Source organism: Pleurodeles waltl, chromosome 5, assembly GCF_031143425.1.
Source record: "Pleurodeles waltl isolate 20211129_DDA chromosome 5, aPleWal1.hap1.20221129, whole genome shotgun sequence".
NCBI classification, from domain to species: domain Eukaryota; kingdom Metazoa; phylum Chordata; class Amphibia; order Caudata; family Salamandridae; genus Pleurodeles; species Pleurodeles waltl.
This window is the reverse complement of record NC_090444.1, coordinates 1,218,627,669-1,218,651,008: the sequence shown is the minus strand read 5'-3', so window position 1 is coordinate 1,218,651,008 and position 23,340 is coordinate 1,218,627,669.

Genomic DNA, 23,340 nt, shown 5'->3' with positions numbered 1-23,340 from the left:
TCTGAGAGTCATGAGCAGCTAGTAAATAAAGTGGTGCACATAAAGTGGTGCACTGGATTAATGGCAGGGTGGGTAGCCTGGGGCAACTTCACAATCAAAAAAACCTTGACCGTTGAGTTTCATGCACAGGTAATCACCACAAACCTGATAACAGTGACTGCATGGTAAATTTAGGAATAGATTAGTCGTGTAGGATATCTTGGCTACACTTAATCATTCTGTGCACATCTCAACTATGATTGAGGCACTCCATCTAGATTTCTTTTATAAACCAGTAGGACACCCGCCTTTAATACTTTTCCAGGTGCTCTGCTCCATTACTATTACAAGTAGGTTTTTTCCCCTCCCACAGCTAGATCAGCAGAAGTGACTTCAAAATGGAGCAATTGCCATTTGTCCATCAGAGCACCTAGTTTTGGGATATCAGACAGATTGCCTTCCAGTTGTTTTATCAAATTCAGGCCCGTATTTATACTTTTTTTAGCGCCGCATTTGTGCCGCTTTTTGACGCAAAACGACGCAAACCTACAAAATACAATGGTATTTTGCAAATTTGTGCCGTTTTTGCGTCAAAAAACGACACAAATGCGGCGCAAAAAAAGTATAAATGCGGGCCTCAGTACGTTGTACTGTGAGTTCTCTAGGGGGGAGCACTTCTAGGAATTGCTTCCATGTCAAACAGATAAAACTATAGGACTACCTGATTGGAAAGTGGTAGGATTGGCTGCCAAGCTGACAAATACTAACTGGTTAAGCTTTATTAAAGAACACACACAAAAATTACTGAATACCCTCAAAAGGAGTATAACTAACTCAGAAGGGATACAACGTTATATAAGAAATCTAGTCAAATATAAACATAAAAATATATCAAGACAACATTTTATTCTATATATTTTGATGTGAATTGCATGATATCAAATGTACACACCATATATAACAGAGCAATATAATCAACCAGAATATAATACAACTCTTTGTCCATCCCTCATCAACCCCGGGTGTTTCACACAACTATACTCAATCATACAATCAACATTCATACTATCATACACAATCAAGGACTTTCAACCAATCAATAAAAGTACTATTCCAATACACTTAACTGAGGACTACATATACAATTACTCAAACACGTAGACATAAATTGATTTTCAATGAATTTCTTACATAAAGTTGTATCACTTCTGAGTTGGTTATACTCAAGTAAAACATGTTTTGAGGAGATGCAGTAATTTTTCTGCATGTTGTTTCATTTCCCCTGGAGATTGCTCTCCTGATATATACAGGAGTCCTTTTTTGCTTTGGATAAGCTTTATTAAACACAATGAAGTGTTCTACATGCAAACAACTTGGTTGTCAGAAAGTGTAATTATAGATGGTTTTGTCATCTACTTTACACCTGCTATACCAGGGTCTATGGGAAGGACTAAGTGTGGTTTAATCACACTAATTTCCCTCTCTCTTTCTTGTAACCTTGTCATGGTATCAGACCTGACAGCCTTTTTGTTGGCTTTAGGACTTTGAGCACTTTATCACTGCTGACCAGTGCTAAAGTGCATGTGCTTCTCCCCAGAGCATAGTAACACTGGTGTATCCACAATTGACATACTTAGTTTACTGTAAGTCCCTGGTAAAGAGGTCTACTGTATACCTAGCGCCTGCATATTAAATGCTACTAGTGATCCTAAAGCACAGATTCTGCCACTTACACAAGTAGCCCTTCAAACCTGTCTCAGGCCTGCCATTGCAGAGCCTCTGTGTGAAGTTTCACTATCACTTTGACTTGGCATTTAAAACCTCTTGCCAAGGGTTGAACTCCCCTTTTATTACATATTAGTCACCCCTAAGGTAGGCCCTAGGTAGCCAATAGGGTAGGGTGCCATGCACATAAAAGGCAGGACACATACTTTTAAGTTTTACATGTCCTGGTAGTGAAAACCTTCCAAAGACGTTTTTCACTATCTTGAGGCCTACTCGTCTCACAGGCCAGCAATGAAAATTCATTCATATACATTTAAGCTGTAATTCCTGATCAGAAAGGAGTAGCTACATCATATTCTATATCATTGGAATGGTAATGATAAATCCTCTTTAATGGTAAAGTAGGATTTAATATTACTATTTTAGAAATGCCACTTTTATAAAGTGGGCATTTCCCTACTGTTACTGCCCTGTGTGCCTTGCATCCTGTATCTAATTATATCTGGGGTAGGTGACAGCTACTCTTCCCATTCCCTCTAGACAGCTGCAAACACAGGAAGGGTAGGCCTGACAAAGAATTCATCTGCATTCTGATGGGCCTTCCTGGGCAAGAAAGTGGGGGGGAGCTGACACATTTCAATAAGGAAGTATCTGCCTCCAAACAAAGGGCTGATTATCCCCTACTGATTGTCCAGAGACAGGACTAGGAAAAAAGGACCTCTGTGCATTTCAAAGACTCTTCTTTGAAGTCAACCCCACTTCAAAGGCACATTTAAGTGTAAGTACTGGAGCTCTGACCCTACCAAATCAGAACACTACTGGACCTGGAAAGAACTCTGCTGGAGTAAAGTTGCCTTGCTATAAGAATTGCCATTCTGCGTGAACTGACTATTCTAAGGAACAACTTCTCTGCTTTGCTGAGCTGCCCATCTGCCTGCTGATCTCTACCCTGCTGAGAACAAGGACTGGATCCATCCTACTTGAACCCAGTGTGACTCCAAGGACTTGCTGGTTTGTCTCCTGTTACTCCGCAGTCTCAGGGATATCAAAAAATGCCTGAAACTCTCCAGATGCTGCTGCATTCTGCCACCTGTGAGTCGTTCCCTTGCCTGAGTTGTCCCCTCCATTCCTGTGCGTAAGAAGCTGGTTTTGAAGCTGTTTTCTCCTACAATCCAATGCATTGTTACTACTCTGCCGGTCGGGACAATGCATCACCCCATTGGCGTAACAGCTGTTCGACGACAACAGATTCACAGCCTGTACTGCCTGACAGCGACACTCTGCTTGACTCAAAGACAATGCATTGCATTCATCTCTACAGAGCTCAACGTCAACCAGATTGTGTGGAAAGTGTCTCTGCATCGTCTTCACATTTGCTCCTTGACATCAACACTTGCTCCTTAGAAGGTACTTCTTTAGCAGACTCTGTATGGGCTCTGCAGCCGACCTCCCCTCCATCACAGCCAGCCTGAACTTTGGACTTGCACCAGTCCTTCTAATCACTATTTTTAGTTTAATCTTTAAAAATTCATATCTCAACATGTACAGATTGGATTTTTGTTGTTTTGGCGTTGTTTTACTCAGATAAATATTCTCTATTTGTCTAATCTTTGTGGCTTCTTTTTGGGGGTGTTTTTATTGTGGTACTGTGTGTATATGTGTGTGTTGCACAAATACTTTACACATTGCCTATTTATATAAGCCTGATTGCTCTGTGCCAAGCTACGAGAGGGTGAGCACAGGTCATCACTAGTTATATATCTGGCTTACCCTGACTAAAAAGGGTGGTTCCTGCTTTCATAGGGTGCATACTTTAACAACCAGAAACCCCAGTTTTAACACATGGTTAAATCATTACATGAGTATATAGAGATAAGACTGACTAGTATCAATGGTAATTATTTGATAGTGTGGGCAGGTGATTTTAACACAAGACATTGTCAATTGTCTTTCACATGGCCATTTGATTTGGTGGGCATAGGGGGGGGACTACATTAGACATTTTTGCCATAACCCATATGGAGAGTAATTGAATTTGCTTCTCATGATTTATAATTTGCACCACTTTTATTGGTAGGGGATGCTCCAGTTTAAAAGACTTTATTTTATCTTCACAAAACCTCAGTGGCTGGATTAAATAATTTATATTACTAGATTCTTCCCACAGTGATCACAAGCTGTTAGCTATCTCGATCAGCAACTCTTTTGCATAAAAAGTATGTTGGTGAGGAATACTTTGATATTGGCATATATAAGTCATAAAGGGGCCATTATGAGCTGGTCTAAAATTGGTAATGATCAATTCCTTACTAATCTAGTATGCACTGCTTACTCTGTTGTTTTGGTGTGCCCAGGTGAGATCAATGATGGGGGTGGGTATAATAATCAACAGCTATGGCAAAATGTGCGAAAAAGCATTTGAAATGCTTAGTGCTACCAATGGTACCCACAGTAGGAAGCAAGTGAAATTGTTTGATTTTAAATGCACAAAGGCCCACAGTCAGCTATTGTTAGCAATTAAAGCAGCCCCTAGAGAGACTAACCGAGTGCACAGTTGTAGGTAGTCGTACAAAAAGGTGTTAATGGCCCAGAAAAAAGCAGTAAATGAGGAAGCTTATCATACTTTAACAATGGCCAGTGCACTTAAAGAGAATAAACTTATCTGGCCGATAGTAAATCATAATTATTTTGAGAACAGTCATGAAACTGGCCTTGACACAGTGATTCAATCATAAAACTGTTTCAGACACGTTGCACAAGTATACTCAGGCCCAGCCTCCATAGAGGGTTACCTGATCATTGAGACAAGTGAGCTGCCCTACAGTACCTTCAATTCTTCTCTTGTCCCTTTTCCGGATTAGAAGTTGAGCTGAATGATGTTCTGAATGTCATTCAATAGATGCCTGGCAGGGAAAGTTCCAGAGCCTAATGAGATACCTGTAGACCTCTGTAAGGCAAATATGCCCTTGTGGACTCCTCATTTGACTAATGTCTTGAAGGCTTCTTAATTTACGCCCCCCCAAAAGCTTTGTCAGATGTGATCATTATACCCAATTTTAAGGAAGGTTCCAAAGGGAATCCAAAATGTTATTACCCACCATCGTTAATTAATTCCACAGCCAAAATAAAGGGAAGGATCCAGCTAGAGCAACAGCAAACTTGGGCAAATGAGAATAACATTGTCTCGGAGATGTAATTTGGCTTTCGGACAATTTGGCAATCTCCCAGTCTATATCTTTTAATAAATACAAATACAGTGGCTAAAGAAAGAAAGATATATTTCTACTTCATGGATCAGAGTTTGGTGTTTGATTCTGTTAATAGATCAAAGCTTTGGGCCATTGTGACCAAACATCATGTAGAGATGACCATTGTCAACTTTTTCAGGGAATTACATTTAGAAGTGACTGCCAGTGTGAGGTTTGGTCCTCAAGGGGAGACACAGGAAGTATGTAAGCTTGTTAAAGGGGTACACTAGTGTTGCATTGTGGCCATTATTTTTTTCTCATTGTATCTTAATGGTCTTGAGAAATACTTATTAGATCTCAATGTTGACTGACTGCGGGTAGGAAACTGCAGTGTTCCAGCATTGATTTATGCCAATGATACAGTCCTATTAGCCAGAACTGTGATCGGTTTGCAGCAATTGCTAAATCAGTTTTGCACCTTCATGGCGAATGTGGTTCTTATGGTAAACCAAGCAAAAACACATATAATGGTCTACAGCTCCAGGAAAAAGAAGAATAGAGATTTCATAGTGAACAATATAACAGTTAGTACACTTTCTTCATACCCGTATACTTGGGAACATTGTTTGATGACAAACTTACCTAGGATTCTTTAAAAACAACTAGAGCAGCTGCTCTTGCATGAAGCACAAGGCCATACTTAGTTTTGCTTCTAGGTTTGGAAGTAAACCAATTAGAGAAATCATGACAATTTATAAGGTAAAGAGTTGTTTAAATGTTTTATATAGGGCCAGCCTTTGGGTAATTAGTGATCACCCTGGGTTGTGGAGGGTTGAGAATGTTTTTTTCAAAAGATTGCTGGCCATACCAATAACCTCTTCTGCCCATATCTGTCATAATGAAGTGGGGTTAGGCTACATAAATGACATTGTCAAGTTACAACAGCTCTTGTTATGGTTGAATATATGTCCCAAGAATGAGATCCCATTCAATTGAACAGTTCTAGCTGACTGCTTGAAACTTGATCAAGGACTAACAATACCTTGGGTTTGTGTTACCCGGAATTTACTCAATCTTTTTGAGAATCCGGTCACTTACTCAGCTAGCTTTTTCAAACCATTAAGGGAAATGTTTTTGACTAAATGCACTGATGAAAGATTGCATAAAAATGTTGTAAAGTCCACTGTTGTAGCTCATGATTTAATTTGTGCTAGTCCTGGCATTGAACCCTATTTCATTTGGGTCAATTACTCACACCATAGGTTTTTGCCAACAAGATAAAGGTTGAATATTGTAGATTTTTATGTGCCTTATCCTGTGTGAGGCACTTATTTCAATATTTTACCTCTTTGTCCATATGATGGTTACTCTGCACAAAGCATATTGCACTTTATGTTATTTTGCAAGTTTTATTTTGCATTGAGGAAACTATTGAACTAACCTCTTTTAAACCAAGCCAATATTAGACAATAGAGGGCAGCTATGGTGCCTCTGTAATCACTGTCAACACTGGCATTATGTATTTTAATTGTAATGTTTGTACAGCATGCCATACAGTTGAAGGCAGACAATGTACAAGTTACCTTAGGGCACAAGTTATAGTTACTTAAAGGAACTCTAGCTATAACTGCTGGATTTTGAACATATAGTGATTATTAACATATTAGCTCTCCTTTTGACTTCGGCGGTCTACAATGTAGACTGCTGAAGTCCTGCCAGCCACAAGACCGCCAGTGACGGCGGTCATCCGACTGCCATATTATGACTGCTGGTGGTTCTCCGCCATAATTTGGGCAGAGAGCTGCAAGCAGCCATACTGGCGGTTGGCGGTGCAGTGGAGGTTGCGCTGTTTGCAACGCCACGTCAATACAACACCATCACACCTATCATAACTTAGTAGTAGGTGTGGCGGTGTTGTGTTGGCAGGGCACTGGTGGCAGAGCAATCACTATGAACTCCGTTCCCTCCCGGACGACCATCACAACCACAAGGTAAGGTTATCGACCGACGGGGAGGAGGAGGGGAGATGGGTGTTGAGTCCTGTGTGTGTGAATGGGCGTGTGTGTTTGTGTGAATGGAGGGGGATGGGGGTATCATGTGTGTTTGTGTGTGTATGCATCTGTCTGTGTGCGTGTGTGAATGCATGTATGCGGGGGTGGGAGGGTGTTGTGGCCATGTGTGCATGTGTGTATGAATGAGTGTGCGTGTATGTGTGCATGTAAGTAGGTATGTGTGATGTGTGCCTGCATTATTGTATGGGGTGGGGGGTTGGAATGCAGGTGGGGGTTTGGAATACGGATCAGGGGGTGTGGGGTTTGGAATGGGGATCGAGGTGGGGGATGTCACAGCTTGGGGGGGTGGGAGGCTTCAGATGGGGTCAGGGTGGGGGGAGGGTCCTACATGGAGGGGGGGTTGGAGGGTCCTGCAGTGGTGACAGGAACAAGCATTCCTGTCACCAGTGTGTAACCCCCAGGGATACTGTTGTGGGGCTGCTGCCACGGAATCCCTGGTGGTAAGGGTGCACAAAATACTGCAGGCAGTGTTGGGTGGACCGCTGGGTCGAAGGTGGTCTACCTTCGGCCAGGTGGTCCTACCACCCAGATGGTACGGGTGGTGAACTACAGTCAGTTCACTACCATTGTCAAAATTTGGTGGTTCTGCACTGCCAGAATGTTGTCGGTCTGGCCGCCACCACCGGCGTGGTGGTGCAGGACCGCCAGGGTCCTAATGACCCCCATAGTAATTTTCATCACTAAACGTTAATCCATCCACCGCCACGCATGGCCTACGGGGGCCAACTTCCTATGAGCACCCAACCCTGCACCATACACAGCCTTCTCCTGTGCACAACACAGGTAGCCTGCAAGACCTGACCTGCATCCAGACCCTGTGGCCAACTCCCCTAACCACCCAAACCCAGGCTGCACACACCCCTTTGTCTGTGTGCGGAGGGAGTTGGACACAGTCTCTCTAGGTGTCACAATAGGTGCAAAAGGGTGTATCTGGCAGTGAGAGTAGCAGTGACAGTGTCTGGCTGGGTGTAAGAGTGTGCACATCAGTGTTTTGGTGGGTGCGTCAGAGTGTGCGTGTGTGAATGCATGTATGCGGGGGTGGGAGGGTGTTGTGGCCATGTGTGCATGTGTGTATGAATGAGTGTGCGTGTATGTGTGCATGTAAGTAGGTATGTGTGATGTGTGCCTGCATTATTGTATGGGGTGGGGGGTTGGAATGCAGGTGGGGGTTTGGAATACGGATCAGGGGGTGTGGGGTTTGGAATGGGGATCGAGGTGGGGGATGTCACAGCTTGGGGGGGGTGGGAGGCTTCAGATGGGGTCAGGGTGGGGGGAGGGTCCTACATGGAGGGGGGGTTGGAGGGTCCTGCAGTGGTGACAGGAACAAGCATTCCTGTCACCAGTGTGTAACCCCCAGGGATACTGTTGTGGGGCTGCTGCCACGGAATCCCTGGTGGTAAGGGTGCACAAAATACTGCAGGCAGTGTTGGGTGGACCGCTGGGTCGAAGGTGGTCTACCTTCGGCCAGGTGGTCCTACCACCCAGATGGTACGGGTGGTGAACTACAGTCAGTTCACTACCATTGTCAAAATTTGGTGGTTCTGCACTGCCAGAATGTTGTCGGTCTGGCCGCCACCACCGGCGTGGTGGTGCAGGACCGCCAGGGTCCTAATGACCCCCATAGTAATTTTCATCACTAAACGTTAATCCATCCACCGCCACGCATGGCCTACGGGGGCCAACTTCCTATGAGCACCCAACCCTGCACCATACACAGCCTTCTCCTGTGCACAACACAGGTAGCCTGCAAGACCTGACCTGCATCCAGACCCTGTGGCCAACTCCCCTAACCACCCAAACCCAGGCTGCACACACCCCTTTGTCTGTGTGCGGAGGGAGTTGGACACAGTCTCTCTAGGTGTCACAATAGGTGCAAAAGGGTGTATCTGGCAGTGAGAGTAGCAGTGACAGTGTCTGGCTGGGTGTAAGAGTGTGCACATCAGTGTTTTGGTGGGTGCGTCAGAGTGTGCGTGTGTCTGTGAGTCTGTTCATGAGGGTATCAGTGGGTCTGTGAGTGGGTGCGTAACTGTCTGAGTGGGTGCGTGAGGGTCTGACTGGGGCTGTGACTGAATGCTCGAGGGTCTGGGTGCATTTGTGGGTGGGTGGATGAGTGTCTGAGTGGGTCTGTGAGTGTCTGAATAAGTGTTTGAGTGGGTGTGTGTGTGTGTGTGGGAGAAAGATTGAAAGAGAGAGTGAAAGAGAGAGAGAGAAATAGAAAGAGAGGGAGGGAGGGAAGAAATATCTGTACAATTTTAAAAGAAAAATGTATTTGTTATTAAAAAAATTAAAGATCATCTTCTACATGAGGCTTAAACATTTCTAACAAAAAGAGAGGAAAACAAGTCTGATTGGACTCTAAACCCTCAATGCTCAGTGTGAAGGTATGTGACTTTCACACTGAACTATTATTTTTTTTTGCTTGCCATGTTTTTCTTTAGCCCTTTATGGGCTATCTGGGTCCTTGAGGGTTCCCCTGTGGTCCCTACAAGTTTTTTAAATGTATTCATGATGTGCTCTTTATGGGCTCTCTGGGACCACAGGGGAAGCCTCAAGGCCACTCCCGTTGTCCCATTGCTTCAGCAAACAAGGAGCTGCAATAGCAGCTCTGTGTTTGCTGAAGCAAAGCTTTCATCTCTGTTCCTTGCATGCATATCTGTGTGCAGAGAAGAGATTAAAACTCCGCTTTTTGACAGCGGGACCTGCTTGACAACTTCCGCTGTCAAAAAGCAAAGTGTATACTGTGGCTTGCTGCAGCTTTAAAGCTGCAGCAAGCCACAGCAAACAACTATGTCCCATGAGTGAGCACCCAGGACACACAGGAGCCAACCCTGGGGGGGGTGGCGATCCCCAGGGCTTGCAGTGGCTCCTTAAGGGGAGCCATGCAGCTCTCCTCCAACAACTATAGGCCTGGGGGTGTGGTGGATTTCGGGGCAACAGGGGGTCTGAAGCAGACCCCCTTTAGTTTTTTTTTATCTTTGCCCTGGGAAGGTAGTGGTCCCTAGGGCAGCGGGTGGCTGTAAAATAAAATGAAGCCCTGGGGAGGTGGTGGTCTCTAAGACTGTGGGGGAGGATGGTGGGCTTCCCCCACACAAACCACACATTTTGTCCCATGGAGGTGGTGGTCCATGGGGAGAGGGCGGGCACAGGTCCCGCTGCCTACATGATAAAAATCACCCCAGGAGGTGGTGGTCCCCAGGGCTCTGATGGAACCATGAAGCTCCACCACATACAAATTTATCAATGACCCCGGGACCTGGCCCACCCGGGGCTTGTCAAAAAACAAGCATGGAAGCATGCGCTTGATTTTCAAAAAATTGTTTGCCACAAATATCACAATTTCACTGCAATTTATTTTTTTACAATGCTTTTTTGGTCTGGGGGGAACCCCAACACCAGAGATAAGGGGTCAGGGTGCCCTTACCCTGATCCCTTTTTTTTGCATTTTTTTCTGGGAATCAGCTGAAGCTGTATCCCAAGATGGTTGCAAACACTTCCTGGTTTGAAGTGTTGGAAGTCAATCAGAGCTGTGCATTTCCCTGCACAAGCTCATCTTTTTTTCAAGAATACTTCGCGTCCGGAGATATACAAATTTGGATTTCCCTAAATTTCTCAAAAACTACTGAACGGATTTACACCAAATAAGCAAAAGATCAATCAGTGGACCAAGAGCTAGCTTTCTGTCAAATGTGGTGTAATTCCGTCCAGTGGTTCGGGCTGTAGAAGTGCCTAAAGGTCCTACGGGAATTAACATGGGAAACATAACCTTTTTGTTGCCCCCTTTTCTCAGCCACCACTTCATGGATCACCCCAAAACTTTCAGTGCACAACAAAAATCACCACAACACTTCTTTTGGAAGTTTTTGTGAAGATTTGTCAAACGGTGCCAAAGAAATAGGGAAGTCAAAAATGATTTTGCCATGGAAGCATGGTCTTAACTAGAACTACCTAGTGGCAACCGTCACTAGGTAATTGTTAGAGCTGGCTCCTTGGCGTGGGCTCCCCTGTATTTGTTGCCACTGCCTCCCATGTTTTGATTGTGCACTGGACTTTGTTTTTGCTGGTTTTGGTACTCTTGGCACTTTACAACTACTGACCAGTGCTAAAGTACAGTGCTCACTGTGTAAACTGTAGGTGTAACTGGTTTTCCCATGATTGACATATTTGATTTACTAGTAAGCCCTTAGTAAAGTGCTCTAGAGGTGCCCAGGGCCTGTAAATCAAATGCTACTAAGAGGCCTGCAGCACTGATTGTGCCACACATATAAATAGCCCTGTAAACAAAGCTCAGACCTGCAACTGCAGTGTCTTTGTGTGCAGTTTTAAACTACCAATTTGACCTGACAAGTGTACCCAATTGCAAGTCCCAAACATATCCCTTTTTATACATATAAGGCCCCCCTAAGATAGACCCTAGGCAGCCACATGGGCAGGGCACAGTATATGATAAAGGTATGACATGTACTAACAGTGAAATAATGCCAAATACATGTTTCACTGTTACAAGACCTATCTCTCTGATAGGTTAACATGGAGGATACCTTTAAATGTCTTTTAATTTCCCTTTGGGAGCAGGTGGAGATGTGGAGTTTGGGGTCTTTGAACTCACAATTTAAAAATACAACTTTAGGTAAAGTTGGTTTTTAGATAGTCATTTTGAAAATGCCACTTTTAGAAAGTGGGCATTTCCTTGTTTAAACCATTCTGTGACTCTGCCTGCTTGTGTATTCCCTGTCTGGGATGGACGGTTTGTGAATCTCCACTAGACAGTGACACAAAAGGAGCTGGGGTGTAGCCTGCATATCCTGATGGGCCATCTGGGCTGGAGTGGAGGAAGGAGAGGTCACTTACACCTGAATTGTCTGTGCCTGCCCTCAAACAATGCAGTGTCCAACCCCCTGGTGTGTGTCTGGAGCAAGGCCTTGGCAAGGTAGGATCTTGTGAACAACAGAGACTTTCCTTTGAAGTCTGCCTACTTCAAAAACTAAAAGGGGTATAAGTAGTTGACCCAAACCCCCAGATTTTTAGATTTAGTTCAGGAACCAAGAGGAACCTCTGCCAAGGAGAAGAGCTGAATAGCTGAGGAGAAGTGCTGTCCCTGCCTCTGACTGTGCTTTGTTGGGCTATCTTACAGTTAGTGCTTCTGCCTGAGGAAGGGAACAAAGGCTGGACTTAATGGTATATTCCTGCTTATGAAGAATTTCCAAGGGCTTAGACTGAGCTTGCCTCCTGTTTTGAAGTCTCAGGGCATTCAAAGACTTCCTCTGCCAGCAGTTGGACTCTCTGCTGAGACTCCTGCCCTGCCAAGTGGTACCCTATCCAGTCCCTAGGCCCTTCAAAGGTGACGCTGGCAGAACAAAGATGGAAATCCACTCACAGGGAGTTGTGCGGGGAAAATTTCAATGCATCACCTGCATCACAGATGGAGAAATGACGCAATACCTGTTTGTGGCTACTGAAAATGACACAAACCCCATGCAGAATGGTTTCCATCACAGTGCAACCAGGATTTCTCATGCATCGTCATTGGGCATCAAAGTCATCGTGGACCTGCATGGATCTGAGGTGCCCTGTCTGGAAATTAACGCATCGCTCTCTTGTGAAAGAGAAAAATGACGCATCACCTAGCCGACCTGAGAAGAACCGATGAACGGCCCACTTGCGAGTAAGGAATCGACGCATCACTGATTTTCCAATACACGCTCGCCCGTGCGGCTTTATTTCTGACGCAAACCTGGTATTTTGTGTCACAACAAAGTTTTCATTGTTTTCTATGCAGTAAGACTCTTTTTATTTTAGAAATTCATACTTTGGCTTGTGTATGTTGAATTTTTGTCATTTTGGGCTTGTTTGATTTAGATAAATATTGCCTATTTTTCTAAACTGGTGTGGTTTCCATTTTGTAGTGTTTTTTACTGTGTTACTGTGTGTTGGTAGAAATACTTTACAATATGCCTTTGAGATACAACTGACTGCTTGTGCCATGCTACCAAGGGGGTGAGCAGGGGTTGTCTTAGGAGTGTAACTCCCGTACCCTGAATAGAGTGAGGGTCCCTGCTTGGACAGAGTGCAAACTGACTGTCAGCCAGAAACCCCATTTCTAACAGCCTGTGACTGTGCTTTGCTGAGTTGGCCTGCAGTTGCTGCTTCTTCCTGAAAGAGGAAAACAACTGACCTTTGTGGTATATTCCTGCTTGTGAAGTGTCTCCAAGGGTTTGGACTGACCTTGCCTACTGTTTTGAAGTCTCAGGCCATCAAAGACTTCCTCTGTCAGCACCTGGACTCTCTGCTAGGACTCCTACCCTGCCAAGTGGTGCCCACTCCAGTCCCTGTGCCCTTGAAAGGTGAAGCTGGTGGATTAAAGATTGAAATCCACTCACAGGAGCTGTGCAGGGACAATTTAGACAAACTACCTGCAACGCGGCTTTAAAAGCAATGCACCACCTGCATTGCGACTGAAAAATCTATGCACCACCTGCATTGCAGCTGGGAAATCGATGAATCACCTTCTTTGCGGCTGGAGAAATGACTCATCACCTGCTTGCAGCTGTAAAAAATGACGTAAACCCCACACAGCGTGGATTCTCGTCTCTGTCCGGCTGGATTTTGCATGCAAGATTTCTGGGCATCAAAATCAATGTGTACCTGCCCAGACTGAGGTGCCTATCCAGAAATCGGCGCTTCACTCTCTTGCGGGAGAGAAAACGATGCATCGCCTACCCGACCGGAGAAGAAATGTCGCACGGCCTCACTTGCGAGTAAGGAATTGATGTATTGCTGACTTTTCCGACGCACGCTTGCCCATGCAGCTTTATTTTTGATGCAAACCAGGTACTTTGTGTAACATCAATGCATCCATTGTTTTCCATGGAGTAAGAGTCCTTTCAATGTAGAAATGTATAACTTTACTTGTATATGATGTTCTTGCTTGATTTAGATAAATATTGGCTATTTTTGTAATCTGGTGTGGAATCCATTTTGTAGTGTTTTCACTGTATTACTGTGTGTGTTGGTGCAAATACTTTACACCTTGCCTTTGAGATAAGCTTGACAGCTTGTGCCAAGCTACCAAGGGGGTGAGCAGGGGTTATCTTATGTGTGTATCTCAATTGCCCTGACTAGAGTGAGGCCCCCTGCTTAGACAGAGTGCAATCTGACTGCCAACCAGAGACCTTGTTATAATGTAATAACCCCTAACTATAACTAAGTTGTAACTTTTGGTTTTATTGAGAATGTGTAGGGTTTTTAGAAGTGAAAAACTTTGAAAAGAACAGAGCTTTGGTCCCCAAAATTAAGCACAACAAAAACGAACCAGAGAAGACGGATATTAGGTATATTATGGACTTTAATGAATCTAGCTATGAAACCAAGAGACTAATCAAGGAGAACTGGAGACTTTTAAAGATCGATAAGGATTTAAATACAATGTTACCAGAACACCCCTCAATAACATATAAAAAGACAACATCTCTGGGTGATCTTCTAACTAGTAGTTTCATGAGGAACTAGAACAAGAAGGCTCAATTGGCTGAAAGAAAATCAGAAAGGCTTTTGGCGTTGCTTTAGGTGTAAAGCTTGTGGTCACAGGAAAAACAGAACATCTTCCATGTTGCACAATGGAAAAACCGAGCAGATCAGAGATAGAATAACATGTGAGACTACATTTGTGGTTTATATACTGGAGTGTATGTCTGGGAAAAAAAAGACATAGGAAGTACTATTAATAAATTAAAACTTCACATTTAACAACACTTGAGAGCGATCACCAATGGGGATTTTGCCTATGCCATAGCCAGACATATTTGGGAAATACGTGTGACCTGCGTTATTATGTAATACAGAAAATGTGGAAATCAACCAGAGGAGCTCATCCGGAATTAGCACTATGGAAAGCAGATTCAAAATGGATCATCAGGACAGGCACAGAAATGCCTTGGGGTCTGAATAGAGAGGCTGAGCTCCAGGTATGAGACTTGTTGAAGATTGTTGAAGTGGTATTGTCATATAATGAATTTTGGGATCAGGTGTGTGTACTAGCTGAGGGTAGATCATATAGGTGGATGAATATATAGAGCCCGAAATTCTGAATTTCACAGTTGTAGTTGCACTTACTTGCACATTGCACTTTATTGCAGTTTGCAAGTATTGGCACACGGTACGTAAGTGTTGCAAGCAACACAAGTTGGTCAAGACATGAATGGAGTTTGGACTTCAATAGCAGGGAATTCGTCTCAAGGAAGTCTAATTGAGTGGAACAAGGGGGATTCTCCAATCAATAGAGGAGCTTTCTGAAAAATATGATGTATGAAGATTTGCTGTTTCACACCTGCTATTGTTTTCCCTATGACATTTTCTTATGAGATTTTTCAGGTGGTACTGTGGTGCAATATATTTTTGGACCAGTTGCGCACAAAAACTCAGGCCAGACTAAGTAAGCCAAAAATGTTACACAGTTCTGGGCTGAAACATGTCTTCCCCTTTTGCATTGTTTCATTTTTTGATTACAGGTGCACATATTTGAGCGTTACATATTATTGCGATATGCACATAACTTCATATCGCACCTTAGGCAGTGTTTCTTGTTGTACAGGGTAGGTCAATAGAACATAATCTCGGGAGGTCCCCAATAAGATTTGTTGGACCTTATTTTGCAAGTAACTTTTGTTATACTGTATAATTGCTCAAGTGGCACTGTTGTATTATGAAACCATGTATTTAATGCATCCAGAAGCCCAGGGTAGACTAATTAAATGGATAAATGTATAAAGCCGGGGGCTGAAGTCTATCTTACACTATTGCACTTTATGGTTATGGTTGCACTCATTTGCATTTTGCACATTATTGCGATTTGCACATAATTACATATTGCACCTAAAGGTTTCAGTTAGTGCTTTTTCTGCATTTTTATTGTATGTAGTATTTTTTCAAGTTTTCAAAAAGGAATCCTTTTTTACTTCCTTTGCCTCCTTCTTTGTTTTCCTCGTCTTCCCTTTCTTTCCTCATTTATTAAAAATACATATTGAGTGGGATAATTTATATGTAGATGGTATGAAAAATAATCTTTTTGGATTTTGAGTGCTTGTTTCCTTAGAAAAGGATACTCGTCTGATTACCTTCAGAATGGATACATGTATACATACTTACTATTAACCTCTTGGGTGCCTTGGACGAGATGATCTCGTCCAAGGCTACAGTTCCCCTGTGCCTTGGACAAGATCATCTCGTCCTAGGCACAGGGGAACTTGGGGGCGCGCTAGTGCGCCCCCCGTGCACCCCCCCTTCCCCCCCAGGCGGGGATGGAAGGGGAAGACCTTCCCCTTCCACCCCCGCCCCCCCCACGGCAATCCGATGACGTCAGCGCGCGCACAGCGCGCTGACGTCATCTAGTGTTGCCGGGCGCGCTGGAAGCCATTTGCTTCCAGCGCGTCTACCGAGGAGGACCCAAAAGGTGAGTCCTCTTCGTTTTTGGGGGTCGGGGGTGGTGGAAACAGACACGGGGGGAAAGGAAAGGGTTTTTCCTTTCCCCCGGTGCCTGTTTTCATTAGATTCCTGCTCCACGATCGCGGGCAGAGCCCGCGATCGTGCAGCAGGAATCTCCACTAGCCACCAGGGATTTACTTTTTTCAATATTTTGGGGGCGACCCCTTGGGCAAGGGTCGCCCCCCCCCGGGGGCAATTATTTTTAGTATTTCGCCCCCCCCCGGGGGCAGATCCGCCGTTTTTTCGGTGGATCTGCCCCCAGGGGGGGGCGAAAACCACTAGACACCAGGGATATAGTATTTTATGTTTATTTTGGGGACGACCCCCTGGGCAAGGGTCGCCCCACCGCGGGGGCAATTTTTTTTTGTATTTCGCCCCCCCCCCTGGGGCAGATCCGCCGAATTTTCGGCGGATCTGCCCCCGGGGGGGGCGAAAACCACTAGACACCAGGGATTTTATATTTTGTGTATATTTTGGGGGCGACCCCTTGGGCCAGGGTGGCCCCCCCGGGGATTTTTTATTTGTATTTAGCCCCCCCCCCCCGGGGGGCAGATCCGCTGATTTTTTGGCAGATCTGCCCCCGAGGGGGGTTGAAAACCACTAGACACCAGGGATTTATTTTTATTGTAAAGTTTTTTTTGGGGGGCGACCCTTTGGGTAAGGGGCGTCCCACTGGGGGACACATTTTTTAGTATTTGCCCCCCCCCCCCCCCTGGGGGCAGATTGCCAATTTTTGGGCTGATCTGCCGCCGGGGGGGGGGGGGGGGCGGGGGGGCAAAATCCACTAGACACCAGGGATTTTGTTTTTGTTGTTTATTTTGGGGGCAACCCCTTGGGCAAGGGTCTCTCCCCTGGGGAGTTTTTTTTTTCTGTTTCGGCCCCCCGATGGCAGACCAGTAATTTTTTGGACGATCTGGCCCCGGGGGGGTGGAAGCACACTAGGCGCCAGGGATTGTGTGGTGTGTGTGTAATTTTGTAGGCCCATCTGCCCCCAAGGAGGGCAGAAACCACCAATACGGCAGGGATTTTTTTGTTTTGTGCTGGGGGTGCCCCCTTTGGGAAGGGTTGCCCCCTAAAAGGGGGCACAGAGGTGTTGCCCATTTCGGCTAATTTTTTTACGCCCATCTACCCCCGAGGGGGGGCAGGATCCACTTAGGTACCAGGGACAACTTCTAAGTTCTTGGTGGTGGGGTGTTTGTCAACAGGCAAAGTATTTGTATTTGTGATTATAACAATTTATTTCTTCTTTTTCTTCTAGTTCAACGCTTTTGCTTCCTTTGCTGTGGATCTTAGCGGTTTTGGCAGTAGTTGTCCAGTGGTTTGCATAGCTGCATGTTTTAGGTAAGTGAAAGCAATTTACTCCAAAGGAGTATTGTTGACATGCATGAATGACATGTTTGTAGGTGGTGTACTAAATGCAGTATTGTGTGTTTGACATTGTCCTTAGATTTGAGCACAGTGATGTTTGTGTTGTCATATGTCTAATTTGCTTTTTTCTTTTTTCTTTTTAGTGGGATATCATTGGTGATTGCTGTGTCTGTGCAGAGTAGTTGCTTGGTGAGTAGCTATTTCAGGCAACTGAGTGGTATAGTTTTTTGTAGTACATAACTCTTTGTGATAAAGCTACACTTTGTTTATTACTTATTTTAGTGCTAGTTGTTGTTGGCAATCCATTTGTTGTTAGGATCATGGCTAGCCGCAAAGTGACCGCTCAGCAGGTTGTTCGCATGCTCTTTGAGTCGTCTTCAGACCATGATTACGACACTGACTCTGCATCTGAGGCAGAGGAGGAAGCAGGAGATTCTGGAAGTGAGTTTTCTGTCCAAGAGTATTCTTCTGATGAGGAAGCTACTCTCAGTGCAGATGAAGGGCCTGAGTTAGAGGAGGACATTGATGTGCCAAGAGTGCAGCAGCCTGGGGCTGAAGGGTTTCCCATTAGAAGACCTGACACCTGGATTGCCCCAAACATGGAGCAGCCACAGTTACCTGCATTTACTAGTCTCCCAGGGTGTAGAGTTAATACGGAAAACTTTCTGCCTGTCCATTTCTTTCACTTGTTTATGGACGATGTATTTTTGGAAGAGATTGTGGAGCAGACAAATGTGTATGCAGAGCAATATTTGCGGGACAACGCTGCCAGACTTAAGCCTCAGTCTAGAGCTACTCATTGGGTTCCCACATATCTGGAAGAGATGAAAAGGTTTTTAGGTTTGTCTTTTTTGATGGGGTTGATCAGGAAGCCGTCACTGGCTTCTTATTGGTCTACTAGTCCCTTGATGGCAACTGCTATATTTCCTGCAACTATGACACGTAATCGGTATTTGCTTCTTCTTCGTATGCTGCATTTTGTAGACAATGCTTTAGCCTTGCCATGAGATCACCCTGATTGTGACCGCCTTTTTAAGATTAGGCCTGTCCTTGATCATTTTGTGGATCGTTTTTCAGAGGTCTATGTTCCAGGCAAAGAGATAAGTGTGGACGAGTCTTTGGTCCTTTTCAAGGGGCGTTTAGTTTTTAAGCAGTACATCCCTAGTAAGAGGGCACGGTATGGGATTAAATTGTATCTGCTGTCAGAAAGCAGTACAGGATATGTTTATAATTTCCGGGTCTACACTGGTAGGGATTCCTGGTTGTCCGGCCACTTTTGGAGTTAGCGAAAAAATTGTGTGGGAACTTGCTAGACGGCTGTTTAACAAAGGTCACCATTTGTACGTAGATAATTTCTACACTGGAGTGCAGTTGTTCAAGGAGTTGTTTAGGGTGGACACTGTTGCTTGTGGCACAATCCGTTCTAACCGCAAAGGCTATCCAAGGGAGCTTGTCTGTAAAAAACTTGAGAGGGGACAGTGCAGTGCCTTGCGGAATAATGAGCTGTTAGCTATGAAATTTTCAGACAGGAGGGATGTGTACATGCTATCGACCATCCATGATGAGAGTACTTCCCCTGTGGCTGTTTGGGGTCAGGTTGCGGAAGTGCGCAAACCTGCGTGCATTTTGGACTACAATAGGCACATGGGTGGTGTTGATAGAGTAGATCAGAGGTTGGAACCTTACACTGCTCTTCGTAAGTCGTATGTGTGGTATAAAAAGTTGGCCCTACATTTATTTAATTTGGCAACTTTTAATGCCTTTATTGTATACAAGGATTGTTCACCTGAGTCAAGGATGACTTTTGTTAAATTTCAGGAGTCGGTGATAGAAAGCCTTATTGTGGTGGAACCGGCAAGAGTTCCTAGAGTAGAAGTGGTGGAGGATGTGGCTAGATTGAAAGATCGGCACTTTCCAGATCACATTCCTCCCACTCCCAAAAAAGACATGCCCACAAAGAAATGTAGAGTATGTGCCCGGAGATCAATCCGGAGGGAGAGCCGGATGTACTGCCCCGAATGCCCTTCAAAGCCTGGGCTGTGTGTGCCCAGCTGTTTTAGAAGTTACCACACAAGGAAAAACTTTTGGGAAATACCGTGAGCGTAAGCTGTCTGTTTTATATTTTCATATGTTTCACGGTCGGCATCTGTCGTGTATTTAGTTTGAGGTTTTGTGTTTGTAGTTTTGTGCCTATTTTATAATTAGTAGTTTATTTGTTGTTTATAAATAAAAAAAAGTGATTGCGGTGTGCGTGGGGTGGCGCTTGGCTGGCGGTGTGCGTGGGGTGGCGCTTGGCTGGCGGTGTGCGTGGGGTGGCGCTTGGCTGGCGGTGTGCATGGGGTGGCGCTTGGCTGGCGGTGTGCGTGGGGTGGCGCTTGGCTGGCGGTGTGCGTGGGGTGGCGCTTGGCTGGCGGTGTGCGTGGGGTGGCGCTTGGCTGGCGGTGTGCATGGGGTGGCGCTTGGCTGGCGGTGTGCGTGGGGTGGCGCTTGGCTGGCGGTGCCAGCCAAACGGCAGTCCACACACCCATCAGCTGGTGTGATTCTTGTATCAGGCATGTGGCGTATGTAAGTGATGGGCCCTTGAGTGGCGCGGTCTGTCGATGTGAGTGTTGTAATGTGCTGGGCCCGTGGCTGGCGGTGTGAATGGTCTTGTGCGTGTCATGTATGAAAGGTGTGTGAATGGACTGTAAAGCGGTTGGTGCCTTGTCGCGGCTTTACAGCTCACTAGCTGTGAGTCATTGGTTCACTTTTTTGCCTTTCAGTTATTAGCAGTGCATTTCATTTTTGTGAAATCTCTTGTTAATAAAATTTGATCCACTGAACCATCACTCACCCTCGTGCCAAATCCAACCAGTATGTGTTGTAAAAAATGACAAAACCTGCTCCGCTGTAATCAGGCGTCGCCGCACACCTGTGACACGCTAGGTGCCTCGGGTGGGACCCCGATGATGAAGCATGCCACCAACTTGGTTGGTGGGTGAGGGGTCTTCTTCACATAACCTAAGTGTTTCTTTTCACTATTTTAGTGTTTGGCACATCACGGACGTATGTGCACACATCAAAATGATATATTGCAAAAATACCTATCCCTTCTATCTCTTCAGGTTTTGGGCCTTATTTTGTTGCAGGCAGCTGGCCCACCCACACAAGTGAGGTATCATTTTTATCGGGAGACTTGGGGGAATGCTGGGTGGAAGGAAATTTGTGGCTCCTCTCAGATTCCAGAACTTTCTGCCACAGAAATGAGAGGAAAAAGTGTTTTTTTGGCCAAATTTTGAGGTTTGCAAAGGATTCTGGGTAACAGAACCTGGTCCGAGCCCCGCAAGTCACACCTCCTTGGATTCCCCTAGGTCTCTAGTTTTCAGAAATGCACAGGTTTGGTAGGTTTCCCTAGGTGCCCGCTGAGCTACAGGCCAAAATCCACAGGTAGGCACTGTTTTCTTCCAAAATTTTGGTTGTGTACACGTTGCGCTTTGGGGCGTTTCCTGTCGCGGGCGCTGGGCCTACCCACGCAAGTGAGGTATCATTTTTATCGTGAGACGTGGGGGAACGCTGCGTGGAAGGAAATTTGTGGCTCCTCTCAGATTCCAGAACTTTCTGCCACAGAAATGTGAGGAACATGTGTTTTTTTAGCCAAATTTTGAGGTTTGCAAAGGATTCTGGGTAACAGAACCTGGTCCGAGCCCCGCAAGTCACCCCTCCTTGGATTCCCCTAGGTCTCTAGTTTTCAGAAATGCACAGGTTTGGTAGGTTTTCCTAGGTGGCGGCTGAGCTAGAGGCCAAAATCTACAGGTAGTTACTTTGCTAAAAACAGCTCTGTTTTCTGTGATATGTCCACGTTGTGTTTTGGGGCATATCCTGTCGCGGGCGCTAGGCCTACCCACACAAGTGAGGTATCATTTTTATCGGGAGACGTGGGGGAACGCTGGGTGGAAGGAAATTTGTGGCTCCTCTCAGATTCCAGAACTTTCTGCCACAGAAATGTGAGGAACATGTGTTTTTTTAGCCAAATTTTGAGGTTTGCAAAGGATTCTGGGTAACAGAACCTGGTCCGAGCCCCGCAAGTCACCCCTCCTTGGATCCCCCTAGGTCTCTAGTTTTCAGAAATGCACAGGTTTGGTAGGTTTCCCTAGGTGGCGGCTGAGCTAGAGGCCAAAATCTACAGGTAGTCACTTTGCTAAAAACAGCTCTGTTTTCTGTGATATGTCCATGTTGTGTTTTGGGGCATATCCTGTCGCGGGCGCTAGGCCTACCCACACAAGTGAGGTATCATTTTTATCGGGAGACGTGGGGGAACGCTAGGTGGAAGGAAATTTGTGGCTCCTCTCAGATTCCAGAACTTTCTGCCACAGAAATGTGAGGAACATGTGTTTTTTTAGCCAAATTTTGAGGTTTGCAAAGGATTCTAGGTAACCGAACCTGGTCCGAGCCACACAAGTTACCCCTCCTTGCATTCCCCTAGGTCTCTAGTTTTCAGAAATGCACAGGTTTGGTAGGTTTCCCTAGGTGGCGGCTGAGCTAGAGGCCAAAATCTACAGGTAGTCACTTTGCTAAAAACAGCTCTGTTTTCTGTGATGTGTCCAGGTTGTGTTTTGGGGCATATCCTGTCGCGGGCGCTAGGCCTACCCACACAAGTGAGGTATCATTTTTATCGGGAGACATGGGGGAATGCTGGGTGGAAGGAAATTTGTCGCTCCTCTCAGATTCCAGAACTTTCTGCCACAGAAATGTGAGGAACATGTGTTTTTTTAGCCAAATTTTGAGGTTTGCAAAGGATTCTGGGTAACAGAACCTGGTCCGAGCCACACAAGTCACCCCTCCTTGGATTCCCCTAGGTCTCTAGTTTTCAGAAATGCACAGGTTTGGTAGGTTTCCCTAGGTGGCGGCTGAGCTAGAGGCCAAAATCTACAGGTAGTCACTTTGCTAAAAACAGCTCTGTTTTCTGTGATATGTCCATGTTGTGTTTTGGGGCATATCCTGTCGCGGGCGCTAGGCCTACCCACACAAGTGAGGTATCATTTTTATCGGGAGACTTGGGGGAACATAGAATAGCAAAACAAGTGTTATTGCCCCTTGTCTTTCTCTACATTTATTCCTTCCAAATATAGGGGTGTGTGTAAAAAAGACATCTATTTGAGAAATTCCATGTAATTCACGTGCTACTATGGTCACCCCGGAATTCAGAGATGTGCAAATAACCACTGCTCCTCAACACCTTATCTTGTGCCCTTTTTGGAAATGCAAAGGTTTTCTTGATAGCTATTTTTTACTCCTTATATTTCAGCAAATGAATTACTGTATACCCGGTATAGAATGAAAACGCACTGCAGGGTGCAGCTCATTTATTGGCTCTGGGTTCCTCGGGTTCTTGATGAACCTACAAACCCTATATATCCCCGCAACCAGAGGAGTCCAGCAGACGTAACGGTATATTGCTTTCGATAATCTGACATTGCAGGGAAAAGTTACAGAGTAAAAAGTAGAGAAAAATTTATGTTTTTTTCACCTCAATTTCAATATTTTTCTTTTTC